Source organism: Molossus molossus, unplaced genomic scaffold (genome assembly GCF_014108415.1).
Source record: "Molossus molossus isolate mMolMol1 unplaced genomic scaffold, mMolMol1.p scaffold_m16_p_11, whole genome shotgun sequence".
Taxonomy (NCBI): domain Eukaryota; kingdom Metazoa; phylum Chordata; class Mammalia; order Chiroptera; family Molossidae; genus Molossus; species Molossus molossus.
In genome coordinates this window covers 22,319,198-22,334,826 of record NW_023425346.1, presented here as the reverse complement: position 1 = coordinate 22,334,826, position 15,629 = coordinate 22,319,198, and the positions used below count along the sequence as shown (strand labels likewise).

At 42.7% G+C, this 15,629-nt stretch overlaps 1 protein-coding gene and 1 pseudogene across 4 annotated transcripts in view; both read right to left on the bottom strand.

Annotated features, from left to right (window-relative positions):
- The window catches only part of SPOPL (speckle type BTB/POZ protein like), a 61,768-nt gene extending 58,738 nt beyond the window's left edge, over positions 1-3,030 (bottom strand). Inside the window, exon 1 of one of the 4 annotated variants that reach the window (XM_036253578.1) lies at positions 2,848-3,030. The gene's annotated coding sequence lies outside the window, so the exon portion shown is untranslated. The remainder of the gene's footprint in view (positions 1-2,847) is intronic. The other 3 variants (XM_036253588.1, XM_036253587.1, XM_036253589.1) reach the window with 3 other exon arrangements.
- An 8,770-nt stretch (positions 3,031-11,800) lies between these two features.
- Positions 11,801-11,949, bottom strand: LOC118625933 (annotated as a pseudogene).
- Between the last annotated feature and the right edge of the window lie 3,680 nt (positions 11,950-15,629).

Below are 15,629 nucleotides of genomic sequence, written 5' to 3'. Positions count from 1 at the left end.
TACCTTGGATGCCTTAAAGTATTATGGCTTGATATTCAGTGGAATCCTGAGTGGGAATGGCTATTCTTTCCCCAGTGCCTGGCATAAAGTAGGTGCTAATTAAATATTTTTGGAAAGAATGAATATTTACAAAACCAAAGGAATAGTACTTAGCACAGATTAGATGTGAATGTCAATTATACTGCATCCCTTCAAAATTCCCATAAACTTTAAAAGTCTCATTCTAGAGGAATCATTTTTCTTGAATCAGAGCTGCCTGTATTTTTCAAAGCCAAAAATAAAAAAATACAGAAAGTAGAAAAGCCAAGAAACAAATAAACCAATGTTGGCAACAACCATGTGGAAATAGTAAGAGGTAAAAAGATGGGTAGAATTTAGATATACAGGGGAATAGGGAAAGGTTATTCTAGGCCAGGAACTAGAATAAGCAAAGGCAGTGTCACCTAAAGTCTGGAATACATCCCACTGTTGACACAAAAGTGATATTAAGCTATACACAGAAAAACATCTTTATTCTGATAACTGCATATGCATATAACCTTTTTTTTTTTTTTTTTTTTGGTACATGCCCCTAGTGGGAACCGAACCCAGGACTCTCTGGTCCTCAGGTCAACGCTCCAACCACTGAGCCAAACCAGCCAGGGCTGCACATAACTTTACATGTAATTAGGACAGCAATTTGTGATTTCAAAATTTTACTATTTATAACACTGAACAGTACCTACTTGAATTTTTTAAGTGAGCGGTTCTAAAAAATGTATTAAGAAAATAATAATGTACAGGAGGTAAGCAAACAGGATAAAAATTGTCAGGGTTTTGAAGAGTAAAATTTGGGAAACATCAAGGCATGGTCATGTAAATGAACATGACATGTTAAGAGAGAAAAGCCACCAGTCTTCTGAATGAAGCCAAAGCTCTATATTGATGAGCAATTCAACCTAAAGGACAGAGGGCTGTGAAGAATACCAGTTTTGAGTATTTAATTTGTAGTACTAAAATTCGTATTTATAAAATCCTCATTTTCCACTGACATTTCTGCTAAATAGTCAAACTTATTCTCAAAACAAAGGTAATATTTTAAAATTTCCAAGCAGATATCTGAAATTGGGATTGACCTGCTTGTACCTGAAAATAGGGAGCTAAAACTCTGTACCTTTCACACCAGAAGGAATTATTTTATAGAGTAGCAAAATATGAATCATAGCTATATCGAAAAGTGTGTTAAATGAAAAAGAGCAAAAAGGCAGCTTTTGATTCCCACCTTCTCTCAAAATTAAGCTACCAACAATCAAACCAAGTCAGGAGATAATGATAAAGAATATTATTGGACGCTTACCATGTGCCAGGCACTGTTGCATTTTACCTGCATTAAGTTATGCAGTTATCACCACCTTCCTATGAAGTATATCACTATCCCCATTTTATAGTTGTAAGAATCCTGAGGAACAGAGATTAAATGTCTTGCACAAGGCCAGAGCTGATAGATGGCAAGGCAGAGATTTAGATTCTGGCAATTCAGCTAGAGTCTGAGCTCTTAACCACCAGCACCATTTCTCTCGAACAACAGGATGAGCCCTGGCCACTTTGGCTCAGCAGTTAGAGCACCTGACCAAGGGTGGTGGGTTTGATTCCTGGTCAAGGGCACATACCTGGGTTGCAGGTTCCATTGTCAGGGCCCTGGAGGAGGAAACCAATTGATGTGTCTCTCTCAACACACTGATGTTTCTCTCCACCCCACCCCCTTCTCCTTATCTAAAAATCAATGGAAAAATATCCTTGAGTGAGGATTAACTAACATAAAACATAATAGACTAACAGGATGATAAATTGGAAATATTCCACTTTTCCCATTATGGCAGAAGAGATGCAGTTTTTCAAGGCATGAACCTTTTAGTACTTAAGTTTCCAGTCTAAGAAACAGTGGGCTCAACGGTAAGTTAAAACTGAGAAGATGAGTATTATAATGGAACAATCTAGGTCCACGATGATTTGAACATAGGCAAAGCATCAGAAGACCCAAGAGTACGGCTGAATGACACTATTCACAAAGAAGCCAAAAGTTGGGGTGAACAAAAGGTGAATCTTATTTCTACTGCATCTACTGCTTTGAGAGAGAAAATCCTACCGCCTCGGTCCCTTTATGTGATTCACTACACGAGTACATCGACTCAAGAACAGGAAGATGAGAAGGGAATACAAAGGGGGAAAGCCAAGGCTTGGACCCAGAACCGCAGAGTTGGCCTGATGTACCTGGGTGAATGTGAGAGAACTGATGAGGGCAATCTGTGCTTGGAGGTAAGGAGATTGAGGGCACGACCACCAGGGTGGAGGTTCTGGGTGGTCTGGCAGGGGAGCGGAGGATTCACCCTAAACCGGTAACGGGGGTGACAATTTCGAGGCTACACGTTCGAGTGAGCAGGTAGGGACGTGGACGCTGGAGGGTGGGCAGTTTCTCGCGGCAGGCAGTAGGCGGTGTGTGAAGGAGACAGGGTATAAATGGGCAGGCGTGGAGGTCCACGGGCTGGAGGACGCAGACTGGGGACGGACGGAGAAGGGGCCAGGCTGGTGGAGGCCAGTGTGGGGGGTCCTGGTGGGCGGAGGCTGGGAAATGAATGGTGTGTGGCAGGGGCAGGGAGGGGGCACCCTAAGGGAAGCAGAGACTCGGAGGGGCAGGGTGGGGGGAGGGGGAGGAGGAGTGCGGGAGGAAGACACCCCGGGAAAGGGGTAGGCCAGCCGAGGAGCGGGGTCGGGACCAATGGGAAGGGGCGCAGGGAGAGCGGAGGAGGCCGACTGGCTTCAGAGCAGGCGAGCGCAGGCCAGCGCGGGGAGCCGGGGAGGTGTACCTACCCCGAGGAGCGGGACGGTGGAGCGCAGTCCTGGCGGAGGCTCCTCTCCGGCTGAGGCGGCGGCCCCGAGAGACCGAGGTTGTGGCGACCGTGCAGGCAAAGGTGATGGCGGCGGCGAGTCCTTGTGGCGGCCGCCTCCGCCGAACCGCATCCCTCCTCGCCGGCCGCCCTCCTTCCCTATCTCCCGGTCCTAAACTTCTTCCCCGGGATAAACAAACCCGCCGCCAGGGGCGGCCACCTCCACCGCTCCCGCCCCCGAGTAGCCCCCCCTCCCCCCGCCCCGGGCCCGTCCGGGCTCCGGCTTCCGAGTTGCGATTCCAGCCCCAGCCCCAGCCTCCAGGGCGCGTGCGCGAGGCGGTGGCGAAGGCAGAGGCTCCCGAGGCCCTGCCTCCCTCCCTGCGAGCCGGGCACTTCCGGGCCAGCCCGGATCTACCGCCGGGTTTTGGAAGTAGCCGCCACCCCCTGCGCCAGGCACTGGGCTCCTCTGGGCCCCCGCTTGGACGAGGAGGTGGAGGTGGAGGCACCTTGCCTTGGGGAACCCCGCTTCGGCCCAGCCTAAATCTTTCCTTGACCAAAAGGCCCACTGATAACACCCCTAACTGGTCTGGTCGACCCACACAGGGGGCAAAAGCAACATCCGTTTCTGCGCAGGATTTCCTTGGGACTGCCCAGGCTAGAAAGCCCAGTTGCAGCCCAGAACTATGGGAACAGCTAAAAGCAAGAGCAGTACGCAGTCTCCCACCAGACGTGAATGGAGTGTCCTAGCGGAAAACCGGAATGGTTTTCGTGTGGAGATGAGCTCAAATGAAGTCCCGCGCCCCGGAGGGGAGGGGTCGGCCTCCAGCCTTGGACGTGGGTAACTAAAGCTGGAAGCAAGTGTCTGAAAGGGATGTGGCGACTGCCTCCTGTAGTTTAGGGAAGCAGGCGATAAAGAACAGAACTTTATTCAGCAAACAATGGGCAAAAGATAATTAATCTAATTGCCTAAATCATTAAAGAGGCTTGAGGGACTTAACAATTCAGGCTTTGCCAGAGCAGGAATCAGTATCATTTAAGGATCCCAAGTAATTTCACTGTAACTGGGCATCACGCAATTTATTGCTTATCTGGTTTAAAAACAAACAATGGGGAGAAAGCGGAGGAAAAGCATTTATTATTTTACTAGGTATTGAGCACCGCAAGCCGCCCTGTAAGATCTTTTTAATCCTATCAACTTCTTGACAACTTCATAGTAGGAATTATTCTTATCTTACAGATAATGCAACTGAGGAGCAGAAAAAAGTACCTCATCCCAGAGTTCCTGGGGTTTCAAATCTGGGAAAGTTGAAGATCCCCTTAACTCAAATTACTACTACATTGACGATCTTATTCATGTATTTAACACAAAATGTGTGTTTTTTAAAAAAAAGCAGAAACAGATAAGATCAGCCTAACCACAGAGTTACTCCAAAGTTGCCTTAGGCCAGGAGTTTAAAAACAAGTGGACTTGAGTACTGGTGGTCTGGCGACTGACAGGGAGAGGAAATATTCATGTAAAAGTTCACACTCACCAAACATGAAGAAAGAACAGTTCAAACTATATGTGACAGAAACTGAAAATTTTTGCCCAGGCCTTTTAGCTGTTTCAACCATATAACATTATATCCTGCTCCCTCTTCCACTGGTCAACCATTAGGCACTAATAAATGTAAAATGCTCCAGGAATCAAACTATAATCCTTCAAGTAGATTTCCAATTGGGATTTAAGAAATGAGTGGTAGTGATGACCCTTGACATTTGACTGGGTTCTAGTCAGGGAGTGGTTCAATAAAGTACAATATTTTAATAGGCCTTAGTTTATTGCTGCTATAAAAATAAGAGCTTTATCACTTGTGTACAGCATAGTGTACTTCCACTCATCCTGTATCAGGCTTACATTGCTTAAGGCATTAGCCATTAGGATCACCCAACTAACTCCTTAGACACCAAGAAACTGTGATATTCATTTTGCTGCTCATTGGTCAATTTTCTATAGGAAACCATTCAGATTCCTCAATGGATGTGGCTAGCTTGGAAGTTTTACTTATTGTAACTAATAGGTTGGCAGTTAGTAAAGATCATAAGAGCCATTCTCTGAGCTTAATGAGCACAGATGAGGACCACACTTGGGATCTTCTTGACCCAACCCTATGAGGCTCTGTCTGAAGAACCAACCAACCATCCCATTTTGATATTTTAGGGACTGCAGAATCTTTTTCCTCTTTTCTAAATTGAATATCAAAGGTGCTCCCGTTTTATGCCTGGATACACACAATGGACTTGGCAAACAATTGACAAATACATTATTATCTTCTGTTTAGAGGTTAAAAACAGTAGTGATATGCTTGTTAGTCAATGCAATATACTTTATGAATCCTAAGTGATGACTTTCTGAACTTCCCTGGACATTTTGCCCATCCCCATACCCTTTTTAATGTGGTTTACCAAGCTCTTCCCCTCCTAGTGAGCTGGCTTCCCATATTTTTCTAACTTTCCATCTTAAGTTTTCTTTAAGGGAACCAAACTCAGGCTTTATTTCCATAAGCTAACACTTGTGATCAGACATTTAAAATAACATTTAAGCCCTGGCTGGTTTGGCTCAGTAGTTAAAGTGTTGGCCCACAGACAGAAGAGTCTTGGGTTCAATTCCCAGTCAAAGGGACATACATGGGTTGCAGGTTGGATCCCCGACCCTGGTTCGGGTTGTGTGTTAAGCTACCAATCGATGTGTCTCTCTCACATCAATGTTTCTTTCTCTCTTTCTTTCCCCTCTTCTCTCCCTCCCTTCCACTCTGTCTAAAAATCAGTGGTAAAATATCCTTGGGTGAGGACAATCAAAAATAAAATAATGGCCCTGGCTGGTTTAGCTCAGTGGTTGGAGTGTTGGCCTGTGGATCAAATAGTCTCAGGTTAGAGTCCTGTCAAGGGCACATACCTCAGTTGCAATTTGGTCCCCAGCCATGGTCGGGGTTGTGCAGGAGGCAAACGATTGATGTTTCTCTCTCTTTCCCTCCCTCCCACTCTATCTGAAGATAAACGGAAAAATATCCTCAGCTGAGGATTTTTTTATAAAGGCCCTGGCTGGTTTGGCTCAGCGGTTAGAGCATCGGCCTGTGGGATCAGAGTCCTGGGTTTGGTTCCCACTAAGGTCATGTACCTCGATTGCAGTTTGTCCCTGGCCCTGGTTGGGGTTGTGTGGGTGACAACCAGTTGATGTGTCTCTCTCACATCGATGTTTCTCTCTTCTCTCTCTCTCCCTCCCACTTTATCTGAAGATGAATGCAAAAATGTCTTCCGGTGAGGATTAAAAAAAAAGGAAATAATAAAATAACATAGTTTTTGAATTTATGTGGAAATTTATTTTGTTTACTAATTATTTTTCACTCTTTTAATTACTAGGTCTTTTATCTAGAAAGGAACACTGAAACCCTTTTTTAATAACTTGTAAGTTATCTTACATGTAATTTCATTTTCTCTTCCCATGTCTCTATTTCCTTCTCTATCCCTATCTTTTCACCTTCTTTGTGAATTCCTATTTTGTAGTACTTTTGCATTATATGATACTTTTTAAGGATCCAAAAACTTCAGAATTCTAGCATTATCTTTACAAACTTTGTGTAGAACTGCCTATAGCAAAAAAAAAAAAAATTGGCCAGTAAGTCTGATATACTTATCATTCAGAAATCATTCCTAGGAAAGAAGGATCTCATGTCCTTTGAGATGACATGGAGGGACCTGGAGAGTAGTATGCTAAGCGAAATAAGCCAATCAGAGAAAGACAAATACCACATGATCTCACCTATTTGTAGAATATAATGAAGAAAAAAGGCTGATGAACAAAACAGACCCCGCCCTGGCCAGTTTGGCTCAGCGGTTAGAGCGTCGGCCTGCGGTCCGGAGAGACCCGGGTTCGGTTCCCGCTAAGGGCACGTACTTCGGTTGCAGTTTGTCCCCGGCCCTGGTTGGTCGTGCGGGTGGCAGCCACTCGATGTGTCCCTTCACGTTGATGTTTCTCCCTCTCTCTCCCTCCCACTCTATCTGTACAAAAAATGGAAAAATATCCTCGGGTGAGAATAAAAAAAAAAAAAAAAAAAAAATCAACAAAAACAAAACAGACCCGGAGAGTATGGTTTAGACTGACAAACCTCAGAGGAGAGAGGTTGGGGGGAAGGATGAGATAAGAAAAAAAGAAGAAAAATCATGCCTTGGAAACAGAACAGGGCCCACCCAGAATTCTGAGAACAAGATCATTTTTATGTCTGTTTAGGTCCTTTGTTGATATCCTTATCATGTCCCGAGCCACATTATGTCAAATATTTCAGGATGCTCCCTTGTTTCAAATTAAATAAACATTCATATATTTAATTATTTGGTCCTTAGGATAATCTGTTGAGTCCACTATGGGAAAGGTGGTTTTTGTTTTTCTGCTATCACCATGTGAAGAGTAAGGGTTGAGTTGCAGTTCACTAGTTGGTGCACTGATACATATTATAGCCACTCGATCAAATATCAATTTTAATTGAGTTTGAAACATTTTTGAGACTCCTAATACATTAGTAATCCATTGATCCTGGATCAATAATGTCCAGTGTATGAGAACTAGCAATACCTCTCCTAGGCAGTAGAACATCTTGGGAAAATCTTGGTCACCCTACCTATAATTCCTCTCCTTACTATGTAAGTGAAGAAAAACAACAAAACTGATCTCTACAAGATTATCCAAAGCTCCTACAGCATCCCTCCAGGCATGCCATGAACACCTTCATTCAAGGTCACTTACAGTTGCTGGAAATCTTTCACCTTTCCAGGATCCAGGCCGTCACTGCTGCTGTGAGCTGGTAGTCTCTGGTGGCCTCTCTCTTCTTTAGCTTGGCCAGCTAAGCTCTCTCTCCTCCACTGGTGCCCGGGCCCTGCTCCTTCTGTATTCTCACCCAGGAAAGAGTCCCAGGTGAAGCCTAGAGCTATCCACTGTGCTCTTTAGCCAGAGGACACCAGCCTCTGTAGCAGCCTCAAATGGCTCTAGAGGTGCAGCTGCTCTATATGCTCCTCTTTTATCTCAGCTAAATCTCCATAATGTCTCAGGATTAGGGTATTTGTTCCCCTCCCAGAGAGACAGGCCCTGTGCCTATCAGGGCAATTTCTGGCTGAAGGATCTAATTTAAACATCTACCCCTGCATGCCCACTGGATGGTTCCCTGTCTCTTTAGCCTTCTTGTCACTGAAAGTTGGGGCTTTTCCATTCCACTCTCCTCTGACCCTGACTCAAGAAATGGCAACTCCATTTCTGTGGCCACGTTAAGGGGCACTGCCTGCGGCGCAATAGACAGTCTCCTGTTTCACCCAGACTGAGGCACCCCTCCTCCCAAGGGGGAGGCATACAGAATTGGCCCTGTTCTCAGAACAGCAATCTAGAAATTCTAGAAAGCCCATTGGGTGAACTTCTGTGGTGTTCCCGGGAAGGCCCTGTAGCCAATCCCATACTAAGTGAACCCAGGAGTCTTGGAACCTCTGTGCCTCAGGGCTCCTTAACTCCCTGATTTTCTACTACTCGGCTGCCTCTGAAGAACTGAGTTCTCCCACTTAGCCCCCCCTTCCCTTCTGCCACTTTGGAAATGATGCCCTGATATCTAGCTGTTGCCAGTTCTGCATTCATACCCCAACACAACTCTGAGTGGCCACCTGCCTCCAGATGGTTCTTCCTGCTATTCAGAGCCCTTTGCTGCCAGTGTGCCCGCCGGATTGGAAACCCTGGTATGGCCACTTCCAAAATTAGAAACCAGACTGTGCCATCTCTAGGGACACTTCATCTGCATCTCCTAGCACCTGGTAAAGCCCAACCTCTGGCACTGTCCCAGACACCCTTCCCCCAAGCCTCCTCCTCCTCCCCTCCCCCACATTGCTGTCCTTGGTGATTTGGGTTTTGGCTTCCCCTCCTTGCCTGCCCATCGTTGCCAAAGTTTTAGCACACTCTTGACCTTCTCTGCCTGAATTGTGCCAGGCCGAAGAAGGGCCAACTCAAGGACTACATAAACTCTGGATATGGGGCCTCATCTCACATACTAACAAGCACTGGAAAATGTAACCATATTCCACATGAAAAATACAATGCTTTGTTATGCAAAATGAAAGATTTATATAAATTTCCTCTTGAAATATTTATTAGTTTCAGTTTACACTTTCCTTTGTGTTTTAGAGCCAAGACATTTTCTTTTCCATCTCTCAAGCAATTTGATAAAACCTGGAAAAGCTGATGGGCCTTGGGCGCTGTGCCTATAGTGAAAACCTGTGCCTTAAAAGGATTTAAAAAATGCTTGGGAGGGAGAGAGGTAAACACTGACACACAGGACTCAGTTCCAAGCCCCTCCCATACTCCAGTCATCCCTTAAATCTTTCTCTTCCCAGTTTTTAATAACCGGGCTTCTCTGGCCCCCTGTCTCAGTCACATACCCTTTACTTAAGCTGCTCACGCAGATACTCCCCTTATTCCAAATGTCAGCTGGCCTGTCTGGATTTTACAGCATCACCAGCCCCTGGATTCCTTTTCACCAACTCCTCCCACCTCTTAGGTCCCTTGGTTATTGCCTTAAAGCCTCTTTCTCCCAGGAGACTGCAGCTTCGGATTAAGGTATTTGTTTGCTTGATCCTGTAGATATCTTAATGACCTTAACAGACTGAGCTTTGGTTAGTGCAGCCGCATCAAGCTCTCTGCCCATCCCTCCGTCCACCCTGCCCCCTCTCAGATCCAATAAGTACATTTTGGTTACTTCATTCTTACCTTATCTGCTGGGACTGACCAGCAAAGCTTTCACTTGTGTCTGAAGCAGGATAGCTACCAGAATTCACATTTTACATTTCCCTACTTAAGTGCCTGCTCACATTTCTCTGGGCTTTGGGTGTGTCTCCTTCTCTAAAGGAGGCCTTTTATGCCTCAGTTACTTATAGCATCACTGATACACTTCTCTGGAGGTTCTCCTGATTACTCACTATGCAAATTGAGAACATATACAAGAAGACAAAAATGTTCCCAGATTACTTCCCCTCCAAATAGTAACAATTACTTAGCTGAAAGAGCCACTGGAAGTTAGGATTTTAAATTTTCCAGGATTTCCAGTTTTTACACTACTGGTTCTACAGTTTCAATATACTTTTAGAAAGTGAACTATGCACGTTCACAGCACACAGGGAGCCAGTACAGAGGAAGAGCCTGCAGCAACATGTTATTGCCTCTCTGTCCCCTTCTCAGTTTTGTTCTCTAGAAGGAAAATTAGGCAAGCTTTTTGAAAATTGTGTTCTGCTACAATCTACAATTTTGAGAGAAAAGGTGATGAATGTTTTTACTTTTATGCTGTCAAGAGCTCAACAAGAATTTGCTACTGTTTGGAATGTGGAGCCTACTGTGTGCAAAGCATGTGACAAAATTTCAACTTCCTTTCTGAGCACCTATTAGAATTGTTTTCTTTCTTTTCTATTTTTTTATTATTCTCTGTTGATATCACTTAATCATAAAAGGTCTGGATATTAATCAAAATATTACTGTGCTTCATTTGTCAAATTTCTTCTCTCTTCTGAGTTTGATTTTTATTTTACTTGTTTATTTATTTATTCATTGACTTTAGAGAAAGTGGAAGGGAGGGAGAAAGAGAAACATAGATTTGTTGTTCCACTTATTTATGCATTCATTGGTTGATTTTTGTATGTGTCCTGACAGGGGATCAAACCTGTAACTTTGGGGTATCAGGACAGCACTGTAACCAACTGAGCTACCAGGCCAGGGCCATTTCACTCACTTATTTTTTGGTCCAAGATAGACTTAAGAAATGTTTTTCTTGATTTGAAGGAACACGTGACTTAAGTCCCGGAATATTCACATGATGCTTTAAACAAATTCAGAGTGTCCTTCCATTGACACAGTGCCCACCAGAAATGTGATGGTTCTGTGCCTTCAGATCCATCCCCTGTCCTTCTCTGCTCCATGTCTCAGACAGCTCCTACAGGCAGTTTTCCAGGCTCCTGCTGGCTTAGGCTAATAGAAAACACTGTCAGGAACCTGGAAGATGGAGGAAGAGAGCCAGTGTATTTCTTCTGCTCTCTTGCTGCCTGGGGCACTATCCCCACCAGCACTGGGTCTGCTCCCAGCCTTGTTCTCCTGCTGGGCAGACTTGGCAGGGAATCGGCCCTGGACCCTGACAATATCACTTCCCTCATGCCTGGTTAAAGGTGTAATAGCTTCCTGTGGTTGCTAAACCCTGGATTCTGTGTGTTCCATCACCGATGCAATAGATTCCTTCTGTCGAATTTTCTGCTGGAAGTAATGAGTGTGGTTTCGGTTTTTCTGGTTGGACTTAGTACATTTATTCATTATATGTTTTCATAAGGGTCCTGTTTAGATGAGAATAAATTATTTCACAGGGAAGTATCGTAGTCACCTTAAACTTAGGAATCTGTCACCCTGGCCGGTTTTCTCAGTGGTAAGAGCATCAGTCCTCGAACCAAAGGGTCTCAGGTTAGATTCCCTGTCAAGGGCATGTACCAATCCCTGACTGGTTGGGATGTGTGTGGGAGACAACCAATTGACGTGTCTCTCTCACATCCATGTTTATCCCTCTCTCTCTTTTCCCCTCCCTCCCTCCCTTCCACTCTCTGTAAAAATCAATGGGAAAAAATAGCTCAACCAAGATGGGCTTCCATCACACAATGAATATCTTTTGTTATTTTTACTAGGTATTAAAATACCACTCTAATACTTTATATCTGACTATTATATTTTGGTAACTTTTGATATTCTTTAAGGCAAGGAAACTCCGATGTCTCCAGAAGGATGTCAGAGCAAATGACTGCCGTCTTCTGGAGTCACATTCTCATAGATGCACAATGATTTGCTTTTAAAATTTTTAAGTCCCTCTTTATAGTATGTTCTTTTTTTTAAATTTTTTTTTTAGTCCCCCACTACTACAAATTATGTAGTCACGTTTCCCACATTTGGGGAAATCGAAGGGGTCAACACACCCAGAGAGCAATGGATAAGCCTCGCCCTGGGAGAACCCACCTTCGTGATCATGGTATCTCCCTGCCACCAGGTAAGTATATATAGTATATTCTTAACAAGGATATCGCAGCCATAGGATAACAAAAAGGTCATTGGATTTTCCATCCAGAATTTGAGTGTGTGTGGCCTTGCTTGAATCACTAAGCCTCTTCCTGCACAATAGGTCCTTTGATAGTAAAATAGGAAAAATGATGACTTCATCAGAGCTATGAGCAGAAAATGCGATTAAAGCATATGAAAGGATTTTGTAAATGATAAAATGCTAAGCAAATACAAGAGGTTATTATTTAAAAATAGTAAATAAGCCTAGTTACTTTTTCTTGAAACAAATGTAATTTTAAAAGTCAGTAGCAATTGGAATTTCTACTGAACTTTAATAGTGTCACATAGCCTTCATCTAAAACAGGATTTCTGTATCTCCATTTTATTGACATCTGGTACTGGATAATTCTTTGTTGATTGGGTCAACCCAGTACATTGTAAAACGTTTGGGGGAATCCCTGACTTTATCTGCTAGTGCCAGTACCACCTTTTTCTCAGTTTGACAACTAAAACATCTCCAAATATAGCCAAAGATCCCCTGGGAGAAAGGGAGAAACAAAATCACTCTAGGTTAAGAAAAACTGATCTAACCAAACATTTTTGAAAAAATGGCACCTCTTTTTAATTTGTTTCTTTTTCTTTTTTTAAAAAAAACTTTTTATTTTATTTTATTGATTTTAGAGAGAGAGAGGAAGTGAGAGGGAGAGAGAGAGATAGAAACATTGATAAGAGAGACCATCGATTGGCCGCCTCCTGCATGCTCCCCAATGGGGATCGGGCCTACAACCTGGGCATGTGCCCTGACCAGGAATCGAACCAGAGACCTCTTGGTGCATGGGTCAGTACTCAACCACTGAGCCACACCTGCCAGACTAATTTAAGTTGTTAAAAAAAAAAACTTGACTTTTTAAAAAAAGATTTTGGAAAAGGTCTTATAATTGTATTTACTTATTTATTTTTTAAGTTTATTTTTATTGTTAATGCTGTTACAGATGTCCACCCCCCACCCCCTTTGCCCTCTTCTATCTGGTCCCCAACCCATTCTAGGCCTTCACTGTATTATTATCTGTGTCCATGGGCTACACATATATTCGTGTAAGTTATTTGGTTAGTTTCTTCCCATAATGCAGTTTTGTAAGTTCAGTAATGAAACATAACCTCTTAGAGATCCATAAGCCCATAAACCCAGTGAAAGTTAGTGGTTAGTGTGAGAACAGTGATGTGTCCTACTAAGTATTTATGTTAGAGAGACTTATCTTCATGCTGAGTATTGTGGTTGGACTTCCCAACCAAGATGGGCTTTCTTCACACAATTAATACTTTTTATTATTTTTACTAGGTATTAAAATACCACACTAATACTTTATATCTATTATATGTTTATATATTTTGATATTCTTTAAGATAAGGAAACTCAGACTACATATTAGTTGGAGCATATTTTCATAATATGACTCAGGTATTCTGGGTCTGTACCGGCAGCAGGAGTTAGAATTTTATGAGCATCGTGGCTAAGTCATAATCAATGGGACACTACATATTAGTACTACTCCTAATATCCTACTCTTAGCTACCATTGAATTTCTAGGACACAGGAAACCAAGCCATAGCTATTTAAAATCTAAAAATTGACACCAGATATCCAAACATGTCTTTTTAAGCTTATTTTGTCAACAGGTTTCAGAGACTGGTTTATCATTTCAGCTATGTCAGTTAGCTTTCTTATTAGCTTAAGAAAATACTGAGCAAAGTAGGTGGGAAGAGGTGGAAGAGGGCATAGGGGGATAAATGGTGAAGGAAGGAGACTTGACCTGGGGTGGTAAACACACAATACAATATACAGATGATATATTATAGAATTATACACCTGAAACCTATATAATTTTATTAACCAGTGTCACTCCAATAAATTCAATTAAAAAAAAAAAAACAAGAAAATTTTGACCAAAGCAGATTGCAAAACAGGAGAAGCAGGTTGTAGTAATGGCTACTTTTGCTGGGAAGACAGTAGAGATGTGCTATCCTTGACATGTGCACATTGCTAAGCTTTGTGGACACACATCTCAAGGTTGTAAAAATAGTACTACTGTCTCTTTCTCTCTCTCTCTCTCCCTCCCTTTTTCTCTCTTCCTCCCTCCCTCCCTCCCTCTCTCCCAAGCTCCCCCATGCCTTTCCCCAGGAAAAAAAAGAAAAGAAAAAAAAGGGAGGATACATACTGCTTCATGAGAATTAGATCCATTTCCTAATCTATGATTTGGACTATGGGCCCTTAATAATTCCACTATAATTATTAATAGTGTATATTCTATTTTTATAGATTTTTTTATGCATTTCAATAAAAACAATCTTATGGTTGAGGTAAGTGGTAGAAGTTTAGGATACAGACAATGCAATTTGGGCCAGAAAGTTAGAACCTTCTTATTTGCTGTCTTAACTATTGAATCTGAATAACTATACCAGGCCTACTATACATTGATTGCCAGTTCCTCAGTTCATCACATATTATATCTGATCAGCAACTTCCCTTCTTTCAGATCCCTGTGTTAACATTGGAATTCATAAACTCTGCCAGGACAACTCTGCTAGCTTTCTATACAATAAATGAGTCTTCCCCAGGAAAATTTTCTTATTTTTAGAGAAGAAGTCCCTCTGAGGTATTAGTTCATCATTGGTTTCTTTCAAATCTGAAAAACAACAACAATAACAAATGTGTGTGTGTGTGTGTGTGTGTGTGTGTGTGTGTGTGTGTGTATCAGCTGCATACCTGTGCCTTTACCCCTTTCTTCTCCCAAGGCACCTACTTTTGCTTTCTTTCTCCTAAGCTCCAGGACCCTTCTTTTGCCTCTGTAAGTTGTATCCTGAGTCCACACAACCCATTTGGCTCACTTTGTACACAGTTCACTTCTAATCCCGTGTCTTTCTAAATAAATTTTTATTTGTGTGTGGGGGGAAAGTAAGATTATAGGCATGCAAAGACATAGGAAAATACATTCCATAATGAGAATAATCAATCAGTCAAAACTGACCTAAAACTGACACAGAATATAGTTAAAAAAATAAGGAGAGATAAAATAATGACCTATCAAATTTCTAGTGGTAAAAACTACAATGTCTGAGATAAGAAATACACTGGATAGAATTAATAGGAATTTAGATATGCAAAGATAAGATCAATGAATTTGCCCAGTGTGGCACAGAAGTTGAATTAGACCCACACACCAAGAGGTAGCCGGTTCAATTTTCTGTCAGGGCACATGCACAGGTTGTGGGCTGAGTCCCCAGTGTGGGGCATGCAGGAAGTGGCCAATCAATGTTCTCTCTCATAGATGTTTCTGTATTTTTCTCCCTTTCCTTTCCTCTCTCTCTAAAATCAATCAACAAATAAAAACTTTAATATTAGTGAATTTAAAGGCATAGCAATGGAAACTGTCCAAAATGAAACACAGAGGGATTCCAAAATGGCGGTGGAGTGAATGGAAGCTACACAGACCATTTTCCAGGACCAAACTGGAATTACAACAAAAATAAAGACGAATCATTAGGAAAAACAAACAGAAAAGCACCTAGAGAGGACCCATATAACCACAGTAAGAAGGAAAACACAAAATCCAGCCTGGTAGGAAATGCAGAGGCGCGAGAGGGCAGGCTGGAGCCTACGGACAGGAGCTATTTTAGCT